This window comes from Taudactylus pleione, unplaced genomic scaffold (assembly GCF_031769625.1).
Source record: "Taudactylus pleione unplaced genomic scaffold, aTauple2 ptg000244l, whole genome shotgun sequence".
NCBI classification, from domain to species: domain Eukaryota; kingdom Metazoa; phylum Chordata; class Amphibia; order Anura; family Myobatrachidae; genus Taudactylus; species Taudactylus pleione.
In genome coordinates this window covers 1,867,294-1,893,742 of record NW_028284646.1, presented here as the reverse complement: position 1 = coordinate 1,893,742, position 26,449 = coordinate 1,867,294, and the positions used below count along the sequence as shown (strand labels likewise).

The window sequence follows — 26,449 nt, the reverse complement described above, 5'->3', positions numbered from 1 at the left end:
ACAAGTCTGACAAATCTGACCGTGTGTACGCTCCATTAGTTTTACAATGAAATATGCTGTAGACTTTGTGTAAAGAGAGACTTGAGAATTATTACTGGACAGTATATAACCGATTTCCAACGTAGGTTATGGTCACTGCAAAAATGTCACTCTTTGCCATCTTTGTTATTTATTCTCCTGCACTGTATCAAGTCTACAGACGTTTTTGGAAGCTGTGTTGAAATTCTGTCTAACAATAGAACAAATAATACACTTTCACTTTGACTGTGTGTCCAATGGTCCAGCCCTAAGAAAGCTAAGAGATGCAGTTCTGTGCTTTGTCGAGATTAAATGGGAAGGTTGGAATCCACAATAAGCTGGCCATACACTAGACCAATTTTCATCAAGACATCCAACTAGTTGGTTGGTTGGAATGAAATCTGGTAATGTATGGGAGCAAATGACAATCAGGAATTTGCTCCCAAATGCCAGACCACAGATTTAATCAACTTGTCTGAATGACCATTCTTGTCTATTTGATTAAGTTTGACAGTTTTTACCCATTTTCTGCTGTTTGACAGCAAATTGCTGATTGACATTTGCCCCCATACGTTACCAGGTTTTCTTTCCAACCAACTAGGTGTATGTTTGATGAAAGCTGGTCTAGTGTATGGTCCACTTTAAGCTGGGAACACACTGGAGTGATGTCTGGCCGATATGCAGTTCTGTAACGACATATTGCTCAGTGTGTACACGATTGCGTGCTCCCGCGGTCGCTAGTGACTGTTCTCAGGTTTGATGTGCTGCACATCAAACCTCTAGATATCGCTAGCGGCCAGTGCATTGTTAATGTTCTAAGTAATTTTCCTGGTAGCTGTCCATTCTGTCCCTCACTGATCTAAATCAATAACACAAATCTGACTTTCTGCTGCTTGCAATGAAACTAATGATTCTTCATGACAGCAGAGTCAGGTTCCCCTTATCACCAATTTAAGAACAAAATAAACTTCTGAGTAAGAAATCAGAAGTTTAAGAAATTCAACCCTTTGTGCTGTAGCCAAGAACTTCCCCTCACCTTACTTATGTATTTTTATTTTCATAAATTTACGGTAAAAATAATCAAAATTGAAAAGTGATTCTGTGTGCATTTAAAGTTGGATCAACAAAGTCTCTGCACATTAGGAACAATATATTGGTAATAATTTTTTTTATAAGAGCAAAGAGCAAAAGGGGATATACTGTACGATTTATATTTAATATTGGTTGGTTGTGGCTGCTGAATTTAAAAGGACAATGATATTAAATGCAAAACCAGAAATCTTTCTGCATTTAATATTATTGCTCTTGTAACTCCCTTGGTCGGGACTACCGAAATGAGTAGTCTGTGAAAATCTACCTCATAGCGGGGAATTAAATTGTGTATTTGTGGCTGCAGCTCCATCTAAAGTGAAGGGAGCTATTTAATTGGTTTTGCCGCTGGCTGGGGGTGCTTTGGAAGCCAATTATTTACTGTGATTAGCTGCACTTTAGAAGGGGAGCTGTGGCCACACAAAAAATTAAAATTCCCTGAACTCTCTTAAATAAAATCTCAATTTCTTCAGAATCCAAAACTCATATTCTGTATTTGAGTTTTTTTTATAAACTTTTTGAAAATTTTTGGTAAAATAAAACTGCAGTGTACACTGTTGCTTTCTAAATGCATGTAACTAATAAACAATGGGCAGGAGTCTTGAGCGGTCTGTCATTATTCAGCAATACTTTGGTGGGGCACTGGTAACTGCTAGGGGAGGAGGCACTAGCTTTGCGCTGGCTAACCTGGGTATAATATTCACTATCAGGGTACCCCACACTTGTTTCTTCCTAGTTTTACTGAGGAACATCCTAGGTGGCCTACTGCTGAAGTGGTTGTGGATTTATGGAAGGCGGGCATTATCCAATTTATTTCCATGTGCTACATGGTAAAGAGGTAAATCAATGGAGAGGTGCTAGTGTGTGCTTACACAGTGGCCAAGTAAATGGGGAGTAGAGGGGGAGACACTGTCTGCATTGTGCAAAGTAAATAACTATGCCCTGCCTTTTCCATGTCACTAGGCAGTACGTGGCACATGGTACAGAGAAAGGGTCCTCCTCACAAAACTTCACTAGTAGGGGCTGTCGGACAATAAGTCGAGAAGTAAAAGGAGGGTGTTAAATGACCCACCCACTATTGTTTTCGTAAAATCTTCTAGTTGCCTTTTTACTAGGGCCATTTGCCTTTGTAAAAATTGTCTACAGATCTCTCATGATCAGCATTTGCATGCTGTTGGTGATTTCTTGCACATGGAAATGGGCTTCTATCCCTAAATGTGAACTAGATGTATCTCATTACTCTGGCACCTTGGAGGAATGCAAAATAAACACTATTTAATATTTTATGCACAGATTCTTGAACACAATCTAACAAAATGTAGTTAAACCAATTGATTACATTTCTTGCTCATATGCGGAGTTGAGTGATCCAGCAGGCATAGATTAGTCTCTCCTCTGTTCATCAAAATGATTCAAGTCAAGTGGCTGCGGCAAAGAAATAGAAGTAGCAGAGGCGAATGGGGTCCGGTGATTTACCAGTACATCATTATGTATTGTTCACCAAGTCAGCCATTATACTTACCAATATACTAGCTTTTGGCCCTATTGTCCCGATTCCCAGACACAAAAAGGAGAGTGGGCTATACATGGATGTCGTAAGAAATTGGTGGAGCCCAATACAAATAAAAACATGTATGTCCACTCCATACTCAATCCCACCTATCCCACCTATGTGGGTCAGTTAGTGCTACGGTGTAGTGTGGAGCCTTGGTGCCAAAGGTGGTGCATCCTCTGATACCCTGCCTCACAGCTCTGTAGTGCAACACATGCTGCACTTGGCCCTCGCTGACAACGTCGCCCATCGGACCTGTATGGAGTTCCGACAGGTGATGTCAAGGACTATGCGTTGGAGCGTGCATGGTCGGTGACATTGAGAGTACACACTAGACTATTTGCCCGATAGGTCGTCCGATCTGGCCAGATCGGATGACCTATTATCTAGTGTGTACCCGCCAATACAAAGGTAGTCTTACCACTTGCAGTAGTTACCGCTGGCAATAGCAGTGTTTTTGCTGACAAATAACCTTTTGAATTGAGAAAAAGTCCTGATTTATTTAATAAATGAAAGTTATGCTTACCTGCAGTCTTTTTTAGCTTTTTTATTTGTGTTGAACATGGTTGTCCAGGCCACTTCTGACTGGCAGGCGACCAGCTTTGGTTCTAGCTACATAATCCAGAAGAGGAAAAGTCATTAAGAGTGGGTGAAGTTGGAGAGCGGTTGGAGTAGGGGGATCAGGTATGTGGGGACAAAGCTGTCATACATGCAAAACGGGGGAGAAAAAGTGATGATGCAAAGACACCCAACGGGAGAGGGTAGTAGAGGCACACAGAATTGTAGTCAGACAAATACAGAGGAGGAGACAAAAAACCTGAGGAAATGTGAGTGAGGTCACCCTGCATGCAGGTACTTGCATTGCTGCCTTCTTTTACTTGACTGGCCAGTAAGAGATCCGCCAGTGGGGAGGAGGAACGGAAGGGGCTGTACTGGTGATTGGAGATTCTGGAGATGGGACAAATACATGTCCTGGGTCCGGTAAATGTCCTTCTGTTCTTCTCTCTTAATTTGTCTCTTCCAGCACTGATGATTATGTCCGCAAACCGCTTCTCATTCTTGGGGGTCGGGAATGAGAAGCAGGAACAAGAATGGCTGGGATCATCTGTTCTGTACCTCTTGTAACTATTTTTTTAGTAGGTGGTTTTGCAGCTTTAAATTAAACAAATAAATGAGAAGTTATGTAATCTACATTTTTAATTGGAGACTTGTATGGCTCCAGAGAAATGTATCGGTTTCCAATGAATGTATGACATCTGTCCTTAACATTTTAAAATAAATAAATGAAACAAAGTGGGTAGTGCTGACATATTGGCACAAAATCCCACTGTGTGTCTCTTTGTTTAATTTACACATTATCCTTTGATCTTATATTACCACCTCATTTAGATGTGTAAGGGATTGTTCACCAACTGTTTACTACAGAGGCATATGGCGTGCTCCTAAAATACTAGTTACCTGCACTAAACATGACTGTACATAATATTTCAAAATTAAAGCATGTGTTATATTTAAAAATGCAGCATCTTAGTGTGATAACAGCGTAATTTTTAATGCTTTGAACACTGCAAAATCCTTATTTACTAGATTTATTAAGCAGTTGCTTTTGCATGCAGCAGCTTAAGCCGGATACACACTACACGATGTTGGGCACACTAGACAAGGTCAGCGACGGGACTCGGCAACGTCATACACACTTGGCGATGGCGGGAGCCATGCTGCATTAGGAAGCATGGCCCCTCGCTAATGACATCCTCTGTCAGATCTGCATGTAAGTCCGACGGAGGATGTCGCTGAAGATGTGGGGGAACGCATTTGACTATGTGCTCGATATGTCGCTCCGATCCGCCGGATCGGACATCAAATCGTCTAGTGTTTACCCAGCATTAGTAAATCTAGCCCCTTGTCAACAAGCCCTAACTTGTAGGGGAACATGAGCTAGTGTTGCATTTAAAAATAAAATTTAGATGAAAGACCAAATTGAAAAAGTAAAACTTTATTTCAATGACATTAATGCATTTTGTTTTTATATAATATTTTCTTGATCCAGTTAGTTGCATGATACTTTTAGGAGATAACACTCAATTATTTGGTTGTGCATTGAAGTCTTGTTTTTTACATGATTTGGCACATTGTGTGGACAGCAAGTGAATCATTCTTTAAGAAGCAGCTTTGCACTTTTTATGCTTTCATAGTTGTATTTATAATAGACCGTTTACAGCATTAGTTTTTTCAGAAATACCATCTCTGATTTGCCATCCAGTATGCAGCACATACATTTCTATTTGCCTGCTAGTAGCAGGTTCCAAGCACAGAATGATCTGCTTGAATAATGCTGTTCTAGTTGTAGCAGTATGCTAAATATTTGTTTAGGGGCCAAAACTGGAAAATGCATGGTGCTCAAATGAATGTTCTTTCCAGCAGTAGTACTGAGTTTTGTGATTTTGAGAATACATTTCCAGGAAATAGCAACTTTAGTATTCATGATTCCGCCAAAACAAATTACCACCCCACTCTGTATAGTGGACTAGTTCAACTTTATCAATGCAGGCCAGTCAATGCTGCTGATGTATGATATACAGTACATTGGTGACATCACTTTATCTCAGCAGAGCAAAGAATATGGATGTTCTCACTCAATTGTAAATAATGCCATTGTTTTGAAGAAGACAAACATTTTTTTCACATACGGCACTGTATACTCGTACAGTAACCACAATAATAAAAGTTTAAGGTTATTCAGGTGCTGATTTTGTTGCATTTCTAGCTTGGCTCCAGACAAGAAAATACCACAGCCATTGTTTGTGCATGGCAGCAAGCCCAAGTACTCCCAAAGTAACCCATTCCTGCGTAATTTGCCAATTGTGGACACAGGAAAGAAGGACACAAAACTTGCTGATTAAAATGATTACATATTTTGAAACCTGCAGACTGTAAAAACCCCACAATTTGATACCTTTTTAATTTTTTGGTTTATGTTAAAGTTGAACTCCATGAATAATATTTATTCCCTGTTTTTAATCTTTATGAAATTGTATTTCTATATGCAGTTTGGCTCATCCATGAAATCAACATGACACTAACCGTGTAACCATTTTTATATGGTGTTTAACTGAATGTATAAAATCTATACTGACCTACTTTCCAGATGTCTGTGTGTGATAAATAGCCCATAAATGTGTACATGTACTAAAAAGTAATCTCCTTTTTTTTGTTTTTACTATAATAATGTGACAATGGTTGTTTTCACACCCTTTTCACATTATTTTAGTATCACTTAAATGTATCAAAGAGCTTATGGAGTTTTCGTAAAAAAAGGCCTCCAAGCCCTTAAATTTGCATTTTTTTTTTTTTAGTAAACAGATTGCATTTTCTATACTTGTAATGGGAAATGCAATCTGTTTCAGATTATATAAAAGAAATTGTAAAAAAAAATACCGAGAGTGAGCCCTGCGATAACGTTAGCTGGAGATGGCGTTGTTCAGGCTTTCCTTCTGTTTCACCTACTCTAACTCAGCCTTCCGTGACTTAGGGAGAGCAGAACCCGGAATAGGCTTCTGTCTTCTATTTTTATACTTGCGATGTTCTGTGATATTGACCTTTTTTGAGTCTAGATCCTTGTTGCTTGGTGGGTGGTATAGGTGTATGTCTCATGGAAACCTACTTTTTGTCACTGTAGGAATTGCTGCCCTATACTAACTTTAATCCTTTGTGAGTGAGTAAGCAATAAAAGCAGGTTTTGTAACCACACAGTTTAGGTGTGGCAAGTTGAACAATAAATAGCACAAACCAGCTCTCTGTGATAAAACAACAATACTTTATTTACATCTGCTTCACTTCATAACACTTCTTATTTGTAGTAAATTTAAGGTCACAATTATGATTTATCTGTAGCATGTCTTCCAGTAGCAGTGACCTGTTGATTTCACAAGATCGTGTTTACTTCATGTCTCAGGAGCTGGCTCTTTAAGTAGGTTGTCTGTCTCTTGCTGTTTCTCCACTACAGCCTTCTATCTTGTATCTTCTATCTTGTTTCCCCATGCTCATGGTACATGCTTCTCTGCCTCCATACCTGGGCTGGTGAGTGTTCTCTGACACGCTCTCTCTTACTCAGATCCTACCATTCTTCCCAGCTTGTGGAATCCCCAAGATTACATATGCTTTTAGAAGTCTGTATTTCTCTTGTTAATATTCAGACTAGAGGTGGTGCTCCTCATTCCATCATCAACAAGGGGAATGACTTAACTCTGTTTAACTACACATCTCAAGTGAGTGTGGCTTCATCTGATTTAATTTTAAAATCTTAATTTGAGGGGATACGCCAATGAAGGATACGCCATTCAAAAAAGGCGCTGTCCTCCATCTGTTACCCATTTCCATTTGCACTTGTGGTTGTATGAGGTCTTTGGAATCCATAGGATCTATCCATATGTCTGCTTGCTTTTACTCATTATAAATACCAGTGTAACAATGCTTGTGAATGCCACTGGGTAACTAGCCTAACTATTATGCAACATTCTACTTTCTTAGGCAGTATGCGTTGCAGAATGTTTTAGTTCAAGCATTAAACATAGGTAAAGATTGTGGGATAAACTTTACCGTGATCAGTACATGTAAACTTTATGACCTAAAGGGTCAACAATACTATTATAGAAGAGTACACAATCACAACAAAACCGACATATACAGCACAACCTACTGTTCTTCCAGAATAGTTTTAAATAATTATCCTATATCTGCTGTTATGCTCTTGAAGGATAACATTTGTGCAATATAAAAGGTGGCAGTCTTATGGTGTACAACAAGGGAGGGAACACCTACTCCCCAGATACATATGAACAAAATATGTACAATAATGGCACTACTCTCTTAAAAAGAGGTTCTATTGAACACTAATATAGTGACCATAAAGTCCCTTTAACAAATAAACAGAATAATATTGGCAGTGAATGGCAAAGAAGTGGTAAATTTATTTCAAAACCATTAAAAACAATGTAAAAACGCAATGAATAAAGTGCTTTGTACAGATAGTGCTTGGTAGTAGATAAAGTGCAAGGTATCCACTCCGGCTCTCACTCTTTGATGTAGTTGCGGTGGCTATTAGAAATAGTCCCGGGTGCTAGATGGTTAGCACAACTGCTGTAGGCATATACACACTGGGTCTGGGCATGTAGAGTGGGTCCTCTTATATCCACAGCATGGTATCCAGGTATGACTGGTTTTGGATTGCTAGAAACCTTCCTCAAGTGCGGTTTCTATCTATTTTGTGGAGGGGTTTTGAGATTTTTAGCACTGCAAATGCTTTGTAACAGAGTATGACTATATGGGCATATTGGGCCTAATTCAGAGATGTGCACTAATCTGAAGCTTAGTGCACATCTCCGATTGCGCCAGACCTGTACTGTGCATGTGCAGAACGGGTCCTGCATGCTCACATGCAAAGCGGCAGTAGACTGTCAGTGATTAACAGTCTGCTGCCATCTCTGCACGGGGCGGGGAGGGGGGGCAGCGACGGCCTCAGTTTCCCCAAACTGGTGTGTTGCCGCCGTTGGGTGGGAGGGAAGAGGCCAGGATCTCTTGTCGGCTGAGCAACTGCGTTCACCGGCTTGAGTGATTCCATGGTCACTCAAGACTGCAGAGGAGCACGCAGATGTTCTGATGCTGATTCCATGGACATAGCTCCGATCATGCAGGAGGCGTGACCCCTCCTGCTGCATTACCATAACAGTGTTATCGTAGCTGCTACCATGGTGATAGCAATAGCGTGGGACTTTGAAACACTTCCATTGTTCGCAACTCAGTCTTATTTCTACCTTGAGGGTGTGTAGATGCAACTGCGGGCTACGTTGGGTTGTGCGTTTGCAGAGATCCATCTGATTTCACACTGTTCTCTTGCACCACGGGCATTGTTATTGCATGTGTACTGATGATGGCTATTTAACGGAGTTTACAGGTTTTGGCAGTCAGTCACGTATATATATGTTCAATCTGCATAAGGGGGAATATCAACATTTAGTTCTAAGAATGAACTGCGAATGTAATTGTGGTCAACTTACATGCAACTCTGAAACAGCCCCACAATGTGCTATCTGCCTTAAGTGGTTACATAAATTCAGGTAACTGTGTGTTTGCAAACCTTGGCCCTCATTCAGAGCCACTCGCTAGCGGCAGTACGCTCGTTCCGAGCGATGTTCGCACATCTGCGCATGTGTACGGTTTTTAGTACGCATGCGCGAACCAGTCAGTGCGGGCGAAAATCGTTTGTACGCAATATAGAGAGTGCCTGCTATTTTGAGTGACAGAATGAGGCGTATGTGGGTGGTAACAGGGGAAGGTGCTTGAAAATGGGGAGTGGAGATCAGAACGCAGGCGTGCTTAACGGTCAAACGGGCGTTTTATGGGTGTGCATAATTAATACAGCAGCGTCATTGACCACGTCACTTGGTTTTTTTTAACTCAGAACTGCTCGCAAAATAGCGGTTGAAAAAACCAACCACAAGAATAGCGAGCAGTTCATATCCTGTTCGATGTACTCGATTAATCTAATAAATAGCGGACATGACGTATGGTGCGAGCGGCCAGGGGGCGTTTTTAACAAATAAACGAGCGTATGTTTTGCTCGCTCGTTCAGACTTAGAGGTGTGAACAGACTGCAATGTGCGAACGGATCATTTGAATAGCCACCCCTTGTTTTTGAACGAACGCAAATAGCGAACGGCTCTGAATGAGGGCCCTTGTCTTTACCTCTGAAATTTGTGTATACATGAGTAAGTGCGATTTGAAGTTTAACATTTATTATTGTAGTCTTCATTCTAGGTCCGGGGCAGGTACTGCTCTTGGGTACTCTTGCATGACTGAAAAGGGAGTGTGGTTACAAGCAAAGGGGGCATGTCTTTAAGATGTGCTTCCTTTTCATCACTTTTGGAAGCGTGCCCAGCACTTAAGGACATGATGGGCTGCCCCCAAGCTTACCAGACTGTGAATAGATGCCATGCGCATGCCATCTATTCACTGCGGGGCGAGCAATGCACTGCAGTTCAACCTGCGGCCCGTGTGTGGGGACGGAACCCAGCAGGTTGTTTTTAGCGGACTCCGTCATAAGGGCAGGGTGCATTCTAGCCTTTTGAAATCTGGCAGGGCACGAGTCTCCGCTAAAACAATCTAGCGGGATTGCTATCATTGTGTTCACACATGCATATGTCTTTATTTAGATATACAGTTGGGTCCATATATACTTCCACACTGACATAATTTTCATTTTAGCAGTTTACTAAAGTATATTCAATTTATAGTTATGTAATACATATGGTTTTAAAGTACAGGCCATCAGCTTTAATTTGAGAATATTCACATCCAAATTGGAGGAAGGGTTTAGGAATTACAACTGTTTAATATGTAGCCCCCTCTTTTTCAAGAGACCAAAAGTAATTGGACATTTGACTCAAAAGTGGTTTCATGGACATATGTGGGCTATTCCTTTATCAATTATTAAGCAGGCAAAAGGTCTGGAGTTGTTTCCAGGTGTAGCATGTGCATTTGGAAGCTGTTGCTGTGAACCCACAACATGTGGTCAAAGGAGTTGTCAATGCAAGTTAAACAGGCCATACTTATGGTGCATACACACGATCAGATTTTTCCTTCAGATATGAACGATAACGATTTAAAAATCGTTCAGTCGTTCATATCTGAAGGAAAATCGTTCATATCTGACATGCCTGAACGATGGACGATCAACGATGCGCGTTCCCGATGGTCAGATAACGATATCTGACATCTGATGTGTTTGCAGTCAGACTTGGACGATTCCATTCATTTTAATGCAGTCAAAAATCGTTCAATCGTTCAAATCGTTCAAAACTTTGGTAAAATCGTTCAAATCGTTCAATCGTTCAGTCGTTCATCTGACAAATCTGACAAGTCTGACAAATCTGACCGTGTGTATGCTCCATTAGACTGTAAAAGACTGGTGAGCTTGGTAATACAAAAAGGCCTGGACGTCCATGGAAGACAACAGTGGTGAATTATCACAGGATTATTTCCAGGGTAAAGAAAAATCATTGACAACATCCAGCCACGTGAAGCAAACTCTCCAATAGGTAAATCATTATCTAAGTCTACCATAAAGAGGAGACTTCATGAGAGAGCACATTCACCACAAGGGTTCATACTTGAGCCTCAAGAACAAAAAAGCCAGATTACACTTTGGCAAAAAAAAAAAAAAAAAAAATCTAAGAAAGCCAGCCCGGTTCTTGAACAGCATTCTTTGTATAGATGAAACTAAAGGTGCATATCCACTAGCAGATAGTGGAACGACAGTACGATTACAATATTGTAATCGTATAGTCGTTCCTCTTCCCCTGCAGTGCCTACACTGAACGTTAGGTCATTCAGTGTAGGCACCCTCCCTCATCTCTGAACATGGTCAACCTGTCGTTATTGGCAGATTGACCATCATGTTGAAGCGATGATTGATGTTGAAAACGACCACAGGAGCGCGCATCGCTGGTTGTTTACGTCATTTTTATGCCCGATTCATGCACGATTAACGATATCGTTTAATCGCTCATTTGAATCGCCAAGTTGATACATGGCTTACGATCAATTTGTGCCATAATGATGGGAAGAAAAAAACTATGGTGATCCGAAGCATACCACATCATTGGTAAAACACGGTGTGATTGTATAGGCATGCATGGCTACCAATGGCACTGTGTCACTAGTGTTTATTGATGATGTGACAGAAGACAGACGCAGTCTGATAAATTATTTAGTGCATAGGGATATATGGTCTGCTCAGATTCAGCCAAATTCACCAAGGTTGATTGGGTTGATCTGCACTGTGAAGGGTTGTCCAATCGAGCATGCATTTCACTTGCTAAAGAAAAAACTAAAGGCAGTACAAACAACAACTGAAGACCGTTGCAGTAAAGGCCTGGCAAAGCATAATAAGGAAGGAAACCCAGCATTTGGTAATGTCCAAGGGTTCCAAACTTCAGGCAGTCATTGCCTGCAAAGGATTCTCGACAAAGGGCCGTATTCAATTAGGTGGGAAGATGGCCGATTTTATCGCCGGCGAAAATGGGTAGGTTCGATAAGAAAACAAGCGAAAATAGGAAAAAAGGTCAGGACGTGCCAGAAATTGCATCTGGAACCCCTAAAAATGGCAGACATACATCGGAAATTGATTTAGAAGTGTATTATTGGCCGTAATAAAAGTATTTAGGGTACTTAAATTCTGTCGGTTGACTGTAATTTGCGTATATGAAAACATTTACAAAAATTATAGAGAACAATTTTTTCAAGGAAATTACTGTTCCACGTAAATTGGGGGTACGTTAAAATGGGTGCAAGTATATTTTCGTGTCGTAAAAGCGCACTGTTAAAAACCATTAAATGCCTCCTGAAACCACGTGCAATGTTTAAAACACTTGATGCATCCATATAGCCCCCCGAAATACCAGACCCCAATACGTTAAACCGATTTATCGATAAAATCGTCCAATTGTGCACCTAATTGAATCTGGCCCAAAGTATTAAAAAATAAAATTTTATTTATGATTCAGTTAATTCGTCCAATTAAATTTGCGCTCCAGAACATAGAGGACTGTGTATAATAATGGTTACAATTCCTAAACATTTCATAGGCGTACAATATATTTGTTCAACCCCCTTGAATTAAAGCTGCATGTATGCACTTCAATTGCAACTCCATTGTTTAATTTCAGATTAGTTGTGGTGGCATACAGGGACAAAATTATGAAAATTGTCAGCGTCCAAATTAGGGATGTGCAGGCTCGGTTTTACTCGGATTTACTCTGTTCTTATCGCCACTTTACCGCAAATTCGGATTTATTATATTGGCTATCCAAAACACATGATAGGCGATAGCCAATAAAATGCTGTTTAAAGATCCGAGTAAATCCGAATAAAACCGTACCCGCTCACCCCTAGTCCAAATAAACATACTGTATGGACCTAACTGTACATCTATATTTATGTTAATGTCAGTGGGTGTTTCTGCAACTTTGCATTTTAATGGGAATGTAAAGGAAAATAATCTGGTTCAAGAGTAATCTAATGTAAAACTTACTCTAAAGGGAGTATTTTTGAAGTGCTAAATATTCCATCACCTGCTGATACATACTCTAAACCTGTGTTATGAAATAAACTTAAACGGACCATTTTTTGTTTTTTTTTCCTGTTACCTTGGCAACTGACATCACACAGATAACTCGTGTTTAGATTAAAATACCAAAATGTATCTTGATTGCAAAGTACCATTCAGCGCACAAAAACACAAGATACACTAAACAGAAATGTTTTATTTACGCCAAATTAAGAACAATATGGAATATATTAAAAAGGCAAGTAAAATAATTCACAAAAACGTGCATATACTGTTGCCATTTAAAAACTTAGATATTAAAAAAAATAAATAAATTTTGCTCATATAAATATGTATTATAAGCCATTGTTACGGTTTTGCAAAATGTTTCAAATCTTCATTTAAGCTAACATATTTGGTTAATTACTTTTGATGTAATTCCCACAATTACTTCTGCATAGTTTTGTTTTTTAATCTGTGTATTAAGTATTCATGATTTTGTTCCTCTCTTTAAGAGGTAATGTTAATTAGCCACGAGTTGAGTCAAGCGATCTGTTCCCATGGGAAAATTGCCCGGCGCTTTTCAATTACAGACCTGCAAGGTAGCCCAGAGACAGCAGTTAACACTTATTTTTGCTATTACCCTCCGGAGGTGCAGGCAGAAATAAGTGTTACCTGCTGCTTGTGAGTTGATCACGGGTCTGTATTTGAATAGCTCTGGGGACTTTGACTGTAGGACACCACAACTCATTCTGTGGCTAGTTTAACCTGCCCCTAAATGTCCTCTCTGTTAGAAAGAGAAAAGAGTGTGCGGAATTGCACCCGATCTTTAAAATTTGTTTTCTGTGTGGCATTTGGGGAGTAGATTTACCAATGGTTTGTTTGATCAATGCTAGGACCTAATATTCAACAACATATGGAAAATCTTCACCTGTGAAATAGTATGACTTATATTATTTTTACCGCATTATGTTGCTTATATAGCACAGGCAGAGTAGGGAGTGTGGGGAGGGGATGAATACCTGGATGGTTTGTATTACAGAGCCTAGAAAGTGAAAATCTCAATTTTATTTATTAACCGTTTCTTATATAGCGCAGCATTCCGTTGTGTTTTACAATTGGAAACAACATTAATAGAACAAAACTGGGTAGTAACAGACAGACATAAAGGTAAGAGGGCCCTGCTTGCAAGCTTATGACCTATAGGGTGTTGATACACAAGGATAGGTGTTACATATTGCAAATTGGTCCAGCCTGATTGCAGAGGTTATTGGTGAGCTGTATGATTTAGTCACACAGGAAAGTTGGCCTAGGGTTAGGAGGATGTGAAAGAAAATATGTAAGGTTATGTGTGGACTGTAAGAAGGGATGTAACTAGATAGGGAAGCTATGAATGTTATGTGGGCGGTTCTGGAATCTGATAAGCTTGTCTGAAGAGGCGAGTTTTCAGGGAAAGCTAGAATGTTTGGAGACCATAGGTAAGTCTTATTGTGCGTGGGAGGGCATGCCACAGAGTGGGTGCAGCACGAAAAAAAGTCCTGTATCCGTGCATTGGAACAAGTGATGCGTATGGATGAGAGACGCAGATCTTGTGAAGAGCCGAGATGTCGGGTTGGGAGATATTTTGAGATAAGTGAAGAGATGTATGTTGGTGTGGTTTGGTTAATAGCTTTATGTGTAAGTAAAAATATTTTATGAACCAAGTAAGATAGCGCCTATATGTGGACACTATTCAGATTGAAGCACCATCTTACTTGGTTCATGTTATAGGCAATTTTTGCCATAAGGGTGATTAGTTTAATCCCTAGCTAGCAGCCATCTGACACGAATTACCACCATTTGAAGCATACTGCATTTTGTTTTCTGCCGTAAAAATATTTTGTATTGAATACGGTAGAAGACCAGTAACCAGTGAAAGGACTGACAGAGCGGAACAGCAGACAATGAACGTTTGGCGAGGAAGATTAGCTTCGCAGGTGCATTCAAAATGGATTGTAGTTGCAAGAGTCTGTTTTGGGGAAAATCAGTAAGGAGACTATTGCAATAGTCAATGCGGGAAATAATGAGTTGCACAGATGAGTTTTTTTCAGTGTCTTGTGAAAGATATGGTCGGATTTTGGATATGTTTTTTTAGATGTATATAACATGATTTTGAGACAAATTAAATGTGGGGATCAAAGGACAGTTGAGTCAAGGATGACAGTTAGGCAGCAGGCTTGTGGAGTTGCTTGTCAAGTTGTCAACAGTGATAGAGATATCAGGTTGGTAACTACTATTGGCCGGATAATAGTCTTAGTTATTGCAGGATAATAGTCTTAGTTATTGCAGGATAATAGTCTTAGTTATTGCAGGATAATAGTCTTAGTTATTGTAAAGTGTAACGGATTATGCTGGTGGTATATAAAGAACAATTGGCACAATCTACTGTACCCCAGTCACACATTTGTTTTTAACAGTCCAGTTTAAACTAGGTGGACCAAAGTCTGTATTGGTTTGGTTGTTGCTGGTTAGAACGATTTGCTGCCTTGACATTTTTTGCTCAAGATGGACACCCTCGTAAATTGACTGTTATTAGAAAAATCTTGATTTAAAAGATCCATTTTTTACAAACTGACCTTGTATTTTATTTTGTAGCGTATACAAATAAAGTGCATAACCTTTTGTATCGGACACCTTCTTACTGAACATCCTTCTATACTAATTTATTTGTAGCAGGGATTTGGAAATCTACTTGTCCTTGGATAATGTTTTTTGTATTTTATTTTTTTGCTTTTAAATTTGAATAAAAAATAACATTCTTGTTGAGCCACAAAAATGGATTTAGAATGTTTTTAATTACATTTATTTTCTTATGCTAGAACTTCTCTAATGTGTAAATGTTCTTATCAAATTATAATGCTGCTTGTGTAGAGCTAAAGGAATAATATTTCTAGGGGACATTTTCAAGTTCAGCTGAATTCACTTGTACAGGACAGACAATTATTTGTGGCACAAAGAACTTCCTCACTTATGTATAATTATAGCCTGCCAACTCTTTTGCGTGCAAAAAAAAATCATCTAAAACCAAAGTACACAGTAGAACTAAGCCATAATAGGAAATCTGGATTACTGATGTCTGGTGAATATAAAAACAAATATATAGTTGTTTAATGGGAAAAATATATTTAATTTACTACTAAACTACTTTTCATGTTTCGTGACAAATCTATTACCAAAGGTGCAAAGATTTATTTTTATTTTTAAACTAAATTATGGTTTATAGTCATTCTGGTGGCTGTTGGAGTTCAAGTTGGATACGCAGGGTCATCCATTTACTTTCTCTTCTGCTGTACATTCTTATTAATACAGTAATATATACGGTTTCAAAAAATTACATTTCTGCAACATGTAATGTATAATTGTAATTTCTTTCCTAAACTTGACAAAAGAAAAATACATCTGTGAATATGGTATGTGCTAAACTTTTGGCACTCTTCAAGTTGATTCATATTATGTTTCTATATTAACTAATTGCTATGACCCTTCTTAGATTTCAGGATGTTTTGCATACTCTTAAAATCCATGGCAACTCTTAGCATCTGAGTACTTGAAGATCATGATAATTGACTATTACAAAATAGTGACTGCTTTAAAAATAAATTTTCATGCTTTTAGTTTGGCATTTACACTGTCAGGAAGATCACTAAGTAATTGAAGAATATAGGAACTGTTGAAGTCCAGTCGATACCTGGAAGACCCAGAATAAAAAAGATTTTAGTGAGAGATGCATAACACATCAATCCGTCAGCTATAACAATAAAACCTCTGACAGGTGAAGTAAATAACATTAACTATCTTGTTACAATGTCATCTGTCAAGGAGTGGGGCATATTAGGAAGCAAGTGAACAGTCAGTTCTTTAAGTTGAGGCGTTGAAAGCAGGCAAGCGTAAGGATCTGAGCAATTTTGATAAGGGCCAAATTGGGATGGCTAGATGACATTCAGAGCATCTCCAAAAAGGCAGGTCTTGTTGGGCGTTCCCAGTATGCAGTGGTTAGTATCTACCAAAAGTGGTCCGAGGAAAGTCATTGGCGTTCGAGGCTCATTAATGCGCTTGGGGAGTGAAGGCTATTCTGTCTTGTCTAACTGCTGAAATGCTGGCTCTTATAGAAAGGTGTCAGAACACACAATGCATTGCAGTTTGCTGTGTATGGAGCTGCGTAGCTGCAAACTGGTCAGAGTGCCCATACTGACCCAATCCACCGCCAAAAGTGCCTACAATAGGCACGTGAGCATCAGAACTGGACCATGGAGCAATGGAAGAAGGTTGTCTGGTCTGATGAATCATGTTTTCTTTTACATCATGTAGACTGCCGTGTGCGCTTACATGGGAAAGAGATGGCACAAGGATGTACTGTCGGAAGAAGGAAGCTGGCAGAGGCAGGGTGATGCTCTGGACAATTTACAGCTAGGAAACCTTGGGTCCTGGCTTTCATGTGGATGTTACATTGACACATACCAACTACCTAAATGTTATATCAAACCAAGTATACACCTTCATGGAAACAGTATTTCCTAATAGAAGTGGCCTCTTTCAGCAGGATACTGCACCCTGCTACATTGCAAACCAGGAATGGTTTGAGAAACATAACAATGATTTTATGGTGTTTGTCTTGACCTCCAAATTACCCAGATCTAAATCGGATCAAGCATCTGTGGGATGTGCTGGAAAACAGAAGTCCGCGCCATGGAGGCCCTATCTTGCAACTTACAGGACTGAAAAAATCTGCAGCGAGCATCTTGGTGCCAGATACCACCGTACACCTTCAGATGTCATGCCTCGACTGTTCAGATCTGTTTTGACAGCACCAGGAGAAGGGGGGACCTACACAATTTTAGGCAGGTGGTTTTAATGTTATGGTTGTTGGGTTTATTACTGATAAGGAACTGAAGAAGGGTTTGGCTCCGGAAGACTGAACCACAATTAAGTTTGTTTAAAAAAACAACTCTTCCATAAACATAATTAAAAAATAATTACTTGGATTAGTTACCTAGGAACATTAAGGCTTTTGACTGGGTTAAATTAATTTTAGATGCTTGTTGTTAAAAATCCTGCCACTAGCTGAGCCTCTTGATAAAATGGCTATCTGCTTTTATTAGTCTGTTGGACTTTTCAAAGAGCAAAGTATATTGATTTTCCCCTGTTTACTGAGCTTACGAATCCTGGTCCTCTATTATTATTAGTATTATTATTATCGTTTATATGGTGCCACAAGTGTTCCGCAGCACCTTGCAAAGTACATAAACAAATATTCTCACACATCTTTACTGCAGTCGCAACAAACAGCCCCTCTAGGCGCACCAGGTTCCGTGGGACTCTGCTAGTGCTGTGCATCTTTTTTGCATCTTTTTTTTGATGCGACTAGGACATACCAGGCGACTACTCTGATAATTTCATATGCCACACTTGTCATACAGATGTGTCCTCATACAGATATACAATAGTGTAGTCTTTCTAACCCTGATTGTGCTAGAGATTCTGCCAGTTTGTGGCTGATACATCAGGAAAAATAATTCTCCATCCTGCAGTGCAAATCAAAAAATATCAGCAAACTCAAAAAATTTGCCATTCAATAATATTACACAGATCACATGGCCACCTTCTCTTTCTGAGCAGTAGTATATGCCCATTCCTGTTATAGAATGATCAATAGTGATTAAAGAATGTCACTCATGTAATGGTTAAATTTAAGAAACAGAATTGGAGTTATAATATAAAGTTTATAGGCTATGGCCCTCATTCAGAGCCGTACGCTCTGAGCAGAGCGCACGCTCTGAATGAGGGCCGTCCTCCATAACTATGGAGCGTCCTCCTGGACGCTCGTATAGCTGTGGGTCACCACCCACAGCCTATACGAGCGTGCAGTTTGATGGCCGCGATGGTCTTGACCATCACGACCATCGAAACTGCGAGCCGGAGCCTGCGGTTGAGGTTTTCAACCGCAAGGCCCGGAGTGATTTTGGCCCCCTTTGATCAGACACAACGAGCGAAGGAAAGTCCTTCGCTCGTCGCATCTGGCGCATGCGCACGACGGAGCTCCCTCCGTCGTGCGCATGCTCAGTGCAGAACATCGACCCACTTGCGAGCGGACAGCCGCTCGCGAGTGGGTCTGAATCAGGCCCTATGTTCGAAGTGCTGTCCACCATGTTGCAGTGTTGAGGCTATTCTCTTTTCCCATTCCTGATGAACCTTGACCAACATGTCTGGCTGAATCTGAGCACAAGCATAAACAATTAGATGTTGCAGATGAACGATCTTGTATTTTTACAGCATAAATAAGTTTTCTTCAGGTAACCCTACAGAAAGAAAGGGTCCAACATGGTTAAATCTGGGGATCTTTGAGGCCACTGGACTAGACCTCTATGGCCAGTCCACCTTTGGGAAAACTGCACATCAAGATATTCCCTGACCATGAGTCCATAATAAGGTGGGGCACCATTTTGCTGGAATAAATTAGGATATGACCCATCCTCTGATAACAACGAGGGAAAAATCTCTTCATCTAACAACCTCTTGTAATGTGCTGCTGTTAATGTTCCAACAGTGAAGAATAGTCCCACAATACCCCACAAACCACACCATACCAACTGTTTTGCCAAGACTACAACCCCACAGGCATCCATCCAGTGAGTGTTTGTCTCTAACCAGCACCTGTGGTTTTGTTGGTTTACCTCACCATTGAAGAAGAAATTTGCCTCATCACTAAACAATACCTGTTGTGGAAAATGAGGGTTCAGTTGAAGTTGCTGTGTTACCCAGTGTGCAAACTCCACTCGACGGTCTGGGTCATCCTCAGTAAGGTTTTGCAACATTTGAATCTTGTAGGGGTGTCATTTATGTCTGCACAAAATGATCAAAATGGCCGTATGACTAACCCCACATTAACTAAACAGACTGAGTGCTACGTTGTGGGCTCTTTGAAAATTATGCCAGCACAGCAGTATATGGTGTTTTATCTGTAACAGTTTTTGATTGTCCACTTTTTTTTGGTTTATCTGCAACAATTTGGCAAGGATATTTAGCAACTGCACTGTGAGCAATGGGTGGCCTATATTTGAGTGACGTTGTTTGAAATAATTTGTTATAGCACATGTGCTTCCTTCTGCAGTTATCAAGATGATCTTAACACATTCTGTTTGTTAGTGCCATTGTCATTAATGTCACTACCTGCAAAATTAAACTCCATTGAAACTCGAGAATGAATAAAGATACGTTAAAACAAAGAACATAGTTATTTGTTATTTCTTATGAAATTCTGCATCTGTTTGATATGTCACATGACTACCTTCCCAATTAAAAAAATTGCGTTGCATTCAAGATGGCAGACTTCAAGATGGCCACCATACTGGTGACATACCCCAAAATGTTTTCCCCCACTCCCATATAAGTGTAGACACTGGATTAATATTTCCTTACTCATTTCCTTTTTATAGGGGTGTTTTCACACTTATGGACCACCTTGTACAATAAAATCCATTGAGTCCTAGATTCATACCATAACCCATTGTTCATTTTAGGAAGCAGAGCAGCTTTCAGCATGAACAAAATACTTAGGACCTCATTTATCAACAAGTTATCATACGCAATGGGTGATAAAACTCGTTGTGTATGATAATGTCGATCCAGCCAATCAGCTCTTAATTGTCATCTTTTTAAAAAATTACAGTTAGGAGCTGATTTGCTGGAGCACTATTATCATAAATCAAGAGTTTTATCACTTGTTGCATACAATAAAACTTGTTGATAATTGAGGCCCTGTGTAGGGTCAGAATTATTCCTGTTTGGCCACTGTTTGCACCAATGCATTTTAAATCTGGTCTGTATGATACAGTTTTCAGCAAATTACACTCTACAATGGATGTCATGTAGAAAAGCTGCAGTATTGCAACACTTTCCCATGTTACTTGTGCTTGCATGGAAAAATGGCATCAACAACTCTGTGTATTTAAAGCTAGAATGGAAAACATTTATCGGAGACTGACTGCTACAAACTTCTCTGTATATATTTGCATCACTTCTTAATTTAAAAAAATATATATTTTGTACTAAAATAATACGTGTTCTTTGTTCATATTTAGATGTTCCGTATCCATGGCCACTGCCAGTTGGGATATACTCACCCTTCTCATTAATGGCCAATATTACCATCAACAGCTACACCATGTGGGTCCTCTCTAGCTGCCAACACAATTGTTTGTTGTGAGCAACCCCCCCACTCTGCCAAGAATGTCAAGGTGAATGCTTGGATACAAATTGGAGAAAAAAATCTGTATTTAATCTTTTCTTGGGAAAGGTGGGTTCCATCCAGTTCTCACATGCCGAGGTCAATTTAAGATCCTAGTTCTTTGAAGACCCTTGTCTTTACTCTGGATATATACTTGAACTTGCTCCTGTTCGTCCTGACCTTAATCATTATTAATTTCCCCCTCCCGCATCATTCTAAAGCCGATCATTTCAAACCGCACATTTGATACATAATAGGTGTTTACCCTGGGGATGACTATGGTGGCACAAGCCTTAAGGCCAGGACTGTGAAGTTGTTGTACCATATTGCTATTCTGGCTGCTATATAGAAGGTCTTATGAAACTGTAAAGATCGTTTAACAAATGAGTAGTGTGACTGTAAGTGTAAATGTCCAGATATATCCTCGTACACTATTGCAGCAGTCGTGCCAAATTGCCCTTCTCAGGGCGCCAGGAACCATGCAAAACGGCTTGTGCTGAATGTCTTTTGCTCGAATGTGCGTCTTAGTCAGCATAAGCTGCTTGTGTGTCCTATTTGCATCACTTTGCAATTAAGATGCATCTTAGGGGAAAAATTCACACGAAAAGATGTCACATGGTGTTCACACATTGTGTAACCTGACTTGTAGCTGACTTATCTGTATGTTGAAGTGTACTTAAATATCTATTCTGTAGAATACACTCAACTGTTTTTTTGTATCTCTGTTATTCGTCATTATGTAATAAACTTTTTTTTATAGAAATCCATCACTATTTACATTAATAGCGGTTTTTAAGGTATTGATAAACTTGGACAAAAAAAATTACTGACCATTCTGGATGTCTGTAAAACACACACAAAAAAAGGTGGTTCTATTAAACACACAATAAATTTAAATGGTCAATCAGCCACTGCCTCGGTCACGGACACCTGCTGACATGTGACTTTTTAGGAGCAAGACAAACTTCTTATATTGACTTTGTCCCAGATACATTGTGGCTAATACCATGGCTGTGAAGTCAGTACTCAGGCCAACATATCTGTAGTGGTGGCCACGTGACACAGCGCTGCTCATTGGATGTAAACTCCGCCATGACTGTGGAATGCACATGCAGGGTGCTCCTGAACCAATAATGAGCTCCAACTTCAGCACTCAAATGAAGAGGGCTCTGGTGTCAATTACACACAAGAATAAATAAATGGCTCCAGTAGCAATCACAGACAGTGGTATACCCCAGAAGTGTCAATGATGTACAAAGTAGCAATATTCAGTCCAGAAGGGGGCAACCGAATAACTGCAGCAGTAAGTGATCTAGAATCAAAAAGCAAAAGTGCCCAAATATCCAAAGTACTCTTTAGTTTTGCCTCCTCCTGCAGAGGTTTTTATCATTCAGAGAAACTATTTGGGCACTTTTGCTTATGGTAGCACAAGGTATTTACATCACCATTACATAAATTATCAGGTTACTTGAAAATAAAATATATAGGTTATTAAAATTTCTGAACACAAAGACTCATATTGTAGTGTAATGTGTAAGTATGTGGTATTTGGTAATTATCTCTGTGTACATGTGTCCTCATACATCTAGACTCAGTATGCCATGCAGCATGAGACGCCTATCACAAGTGAGACACGCAAAGTGGTGTATCCTCTTTCTTGTACGAAAATGTGTCATAGTCGCAACCAGATTTGACAAACCTATTCATGACTGCACTGATTATTATGATATGTGTCACTTGTATATCTGGGTGCAACTGAGTCTGTATACGAAGCACAAAAGAACTTGGCTTAGGAAAAAAGTGCGGCTGCTGCATTGTAGCACTTAGTATGCAGTTTCAGACTCAGTCGCACAAAGATATATAAGTGTTGCATATCAAATTGATCAGTGCAGTCTCATGAAGCTGTTTTGTTCCATCATATTGCGATGAAGACACATTTTAGCACTCAAAAAAATTGCTGTTGCTGTTGTTTTTAGAATAGGGAACAATCACTGCTGTTCTGGTCTATTTTTTATTTTTTATTTTTTTTTGTGTTGGTCAACAACACTTTATTGGCTTTCTTCTGCCATTTAGCATTTTTGGCTCTCTTGTGTTTCCCTTGCGGCTCCCGGCTTGTCAGACCTCCACTGGTACTGAGAACATGTGTCTCTGAAGAGATCAGAGACTAAAGAAGCCTCTGATCGCTTCAGAGGCCAACTTTCCCAGTGATGCAGTGCATGGATGATGTCATCTGCTATGTGAGGAGCCTCTCGCCTGCTGGATCCACTTAGATCCAGCAGGCAGCGGAAGCAGCAACGGCGGGAGTCGGGAGCCCTGACTGCGTGGAGCGATGCCAGTATGAAGATGGGTAAGTTTCTTCATAGGGGTGTGGACGGGGAGGGGGAGCTAGTACTGGGTGCACTACCTTAGGGGGCATGACTACAGGGAGCGTTGCAGAAGGGTCACAACTACAGGGGGCATTGCATAATGGGCACAACTACTGCGGGCATTGCAGAAGGGCCACAACTATGGGGGGCATTGCATAAGGGCCACAACTACTGGGGGCATTACTTAATGGGCACAACTACAGGGGGCATTGCAGAAGGGGCACGACTAAAAGGGGCATTACTTAGTGGGCACAACTACAGGGCATTGCAGAAGGGGCACAACTACGGGGGGCATTGCAGAAGGGACACAACTACTGGGGTCATTGCATAATGGGCACAGTTACAGGGGGCATTGTATAAGGGCCACAACTAGGGGCTTGCTTAATGGGCACAGCTACGGGGGGATTACAGAAGGGGCACAACTACGGGGGGCATTGTAGAAGGGGCACAGCTACTGGGGGTATTGCTTAATGGGCACAACTACAGGGGGGCACTGCATATGGGGCACTACTGTCAGAGAGCCAGTGGGTGGGCAGCCTGAGAGCTGGGGGGGATGATGCCTGCTTTCAAGCTTATGGAGGGGGAGGGGGTGGCTGGAATGACACATGAGGGGCCCCTGTTTTCAGTCACACTGGGTTCGTCCCTGGTGTGACAAAAGGTCATGCTCCTGCGAATGTCATGCCAAAGGCGTGCGCACACAAATAGGGCGTAGCCTTGTGACCACTAGGTCAAGCCCCATTTTTTGCACATGCTACCGGCTCTTTAACTTGACTACAGATATTTTTTGGCTCTTAGCCTCTGACTAGTTTTCCACCACTGCATTAATGTGATCATCTTCAAATTAAAAACGTATATAAATATGAATGGAGTGAGCACATTTCTTCCGACTCCACCAAAAATCGTCTGCAAGTGCAGAGAATATGCTGCAGCTGAAGGCATCCAGTAGCACAAAATACTGAAAGTGTACCTACTATGGGTGGGAGAGCTCACAGTGACCGTTTCAGAACCTCATCTGCAAGAGTAGGGCTATAGTGTTTATTCTAAGTCCGGTGCCGGAACAGGGGGCGTGGCCACGAGAAAAGGGTGTGTGTCCTTTCACCACTCTAAAGGGCCCCCTTTTCTCCACTCTTGGGTGCATGCTCGGCACTAACGGACATACCGGACTGCCGCCAAGTAACAGTGGATTATAATTTGTATCTATAGGGGCTCAGTTTGCAATACTCCCTGGACACGGTCCATTTCGCTTGAGTCCATGGCCAAATATACCATCGCACTTACAAATTGGTGAAATGCTACAATAAAAAAAAATCCCCAAAAACCACAAAAGGGCGTGGCTTAGCCGGTTATGTTTCTCACGCGTCTTTTATTACCCAATTCTGGCATATTAACATATGTTCTAGCCATTATCTAGCAAAGCATTTTCCATACGTAAGGTCTAAATTCAAATTGGCGAAATGTTCCCCACGTACATACTAGTGTGTGTGGTTGTGTGTGTGTGTGTGTGTGTGTGTGTGTGTGTGTATGTATGTATGTATTTTGGAAAAGACTGACTGTCCGTTTGTCCAATACATTGGACAGTAGGAGGAGAGTTGGACTGGTCTATGGCCAGTTATGTAGATGTAGTTCTCCCTCTAGGTCCATGCTGGACATAAAAAGGGCACTTCTGCTGTGCCCAAAAGGGGGCATGGCTACATGAATAGGGTGTGTTTTTGAGACGCGCCACCTTCTCATCACTCTTGGGGGCGTGCCCAGCACTTACGGACATGCTGTGCTGCCCCCGAGTTCTCCTGTCTCTGTGAATAGATGCCAGGCGCTCTATTCACTGGCTGTGATAACTGCACCGCTATTTTTCCCACCCACGGGACACTGCGGCCTGCGGGTGGGGACGGCACCTAGCATGTTGTTTTAGCGCTAAAATAGCCTAGCCGGAATACTACAGATGTATCCTCATACACTTATCCTTTTTGCACCATATGGTGCAAAATGCTGATGCAACTTAGACACTCCACCATGGGCAACAATTCCAGTACTTTCTCCTAAATTTAGCATTTTAATTCGCTATGTGTTTAGGATTAGTATTTTTGTTGCAAAGAAAATTGGTATAACATTATACCAGTGTTATTCAATTAGACTCCCTTTTTCACCCAAACCCTTTTTAATGAGTGTTAAGTGCAGTTAACGGGTGTTAACTTCTAAAGTCCGTGAAAAGATAATGGATTTATGTGTTAACTGAGTATTCACATCCAGTAACTGCATACTTATCTGGGATTTTTTTTTTCGGGTCTCATGAGACCGGAAAAGAAATCCCAGTAAAGTCGGGCTAATTGAGTAGCTACCAGCGATCATTCGGCACCCATTAACAGGGATAATTGAATTCCGCCCTAAGCATAATGATGCATTGCACATATCAATCGTATAGGACTTCCAGTGTTTTTGTCTTTTTACCCAGATTGTACTATTACCTGAATTTTGCATGTTCGTAATAGTGGACAAAATACTTAATTTGCATTTCTGTAGCAAAATCATTTTTATAAAGTAGTCTAATTTAAGAGTCAAAATTTGTGGCGCACCAAACAGGGCTATTTAGCACAATTTGAGTATAGATGTATGTGAACACATCTGTACACACAGACCACACCATACTTGTACTGCAGGCTGTAGTATGTAGCATTGTGCTTATGAATGCTTCTAAGAAGTGTGTGCGTTTCTCAGTATTATAGCTGACTGAGTGGTATTTCATGCTTAGTATACAGTAATAACATGAAGGAAAAGAGGGACATTCTTTTCTAAATGAGAACAATCTATTGAGTAAACAGTTTGTGTTGTTGAATTTGGATGATGCCTATATTAACCAGAATGTTTGTTTTTAAAACTAGTTTTTCTTAAACGTGAAACTGTTTGGTTTTCTCATGTGTAGGAGTTGAGGGGATAAATTAACAAAGTGTATAATAATTCTAAATTTATTTTCCTAATGCTTCATTGGTTTCTTTTGTATTATTTACTGAAAAAATGCCAGAAAAACACATTGATCAAACCTTAAGGTGAAATTAATATCT

At 40.4% G+C, this 26,449-nt stretch overlaps 1 protein-coding gene across 1 annotated transcript in view; it reads left to right on the top strand.

Annotated features, from left to right (window-relative positions):
• The window catches only part of LRRC1 (leucine rich repeat containing 1), a 197,550-nt gene that overhangs the window by 42,913 nt on the left and 128,188 nt on the right, over positions 1–26,449 (top strand). The gene's annotated exons all lie outside the window — the stretch shown is intronic.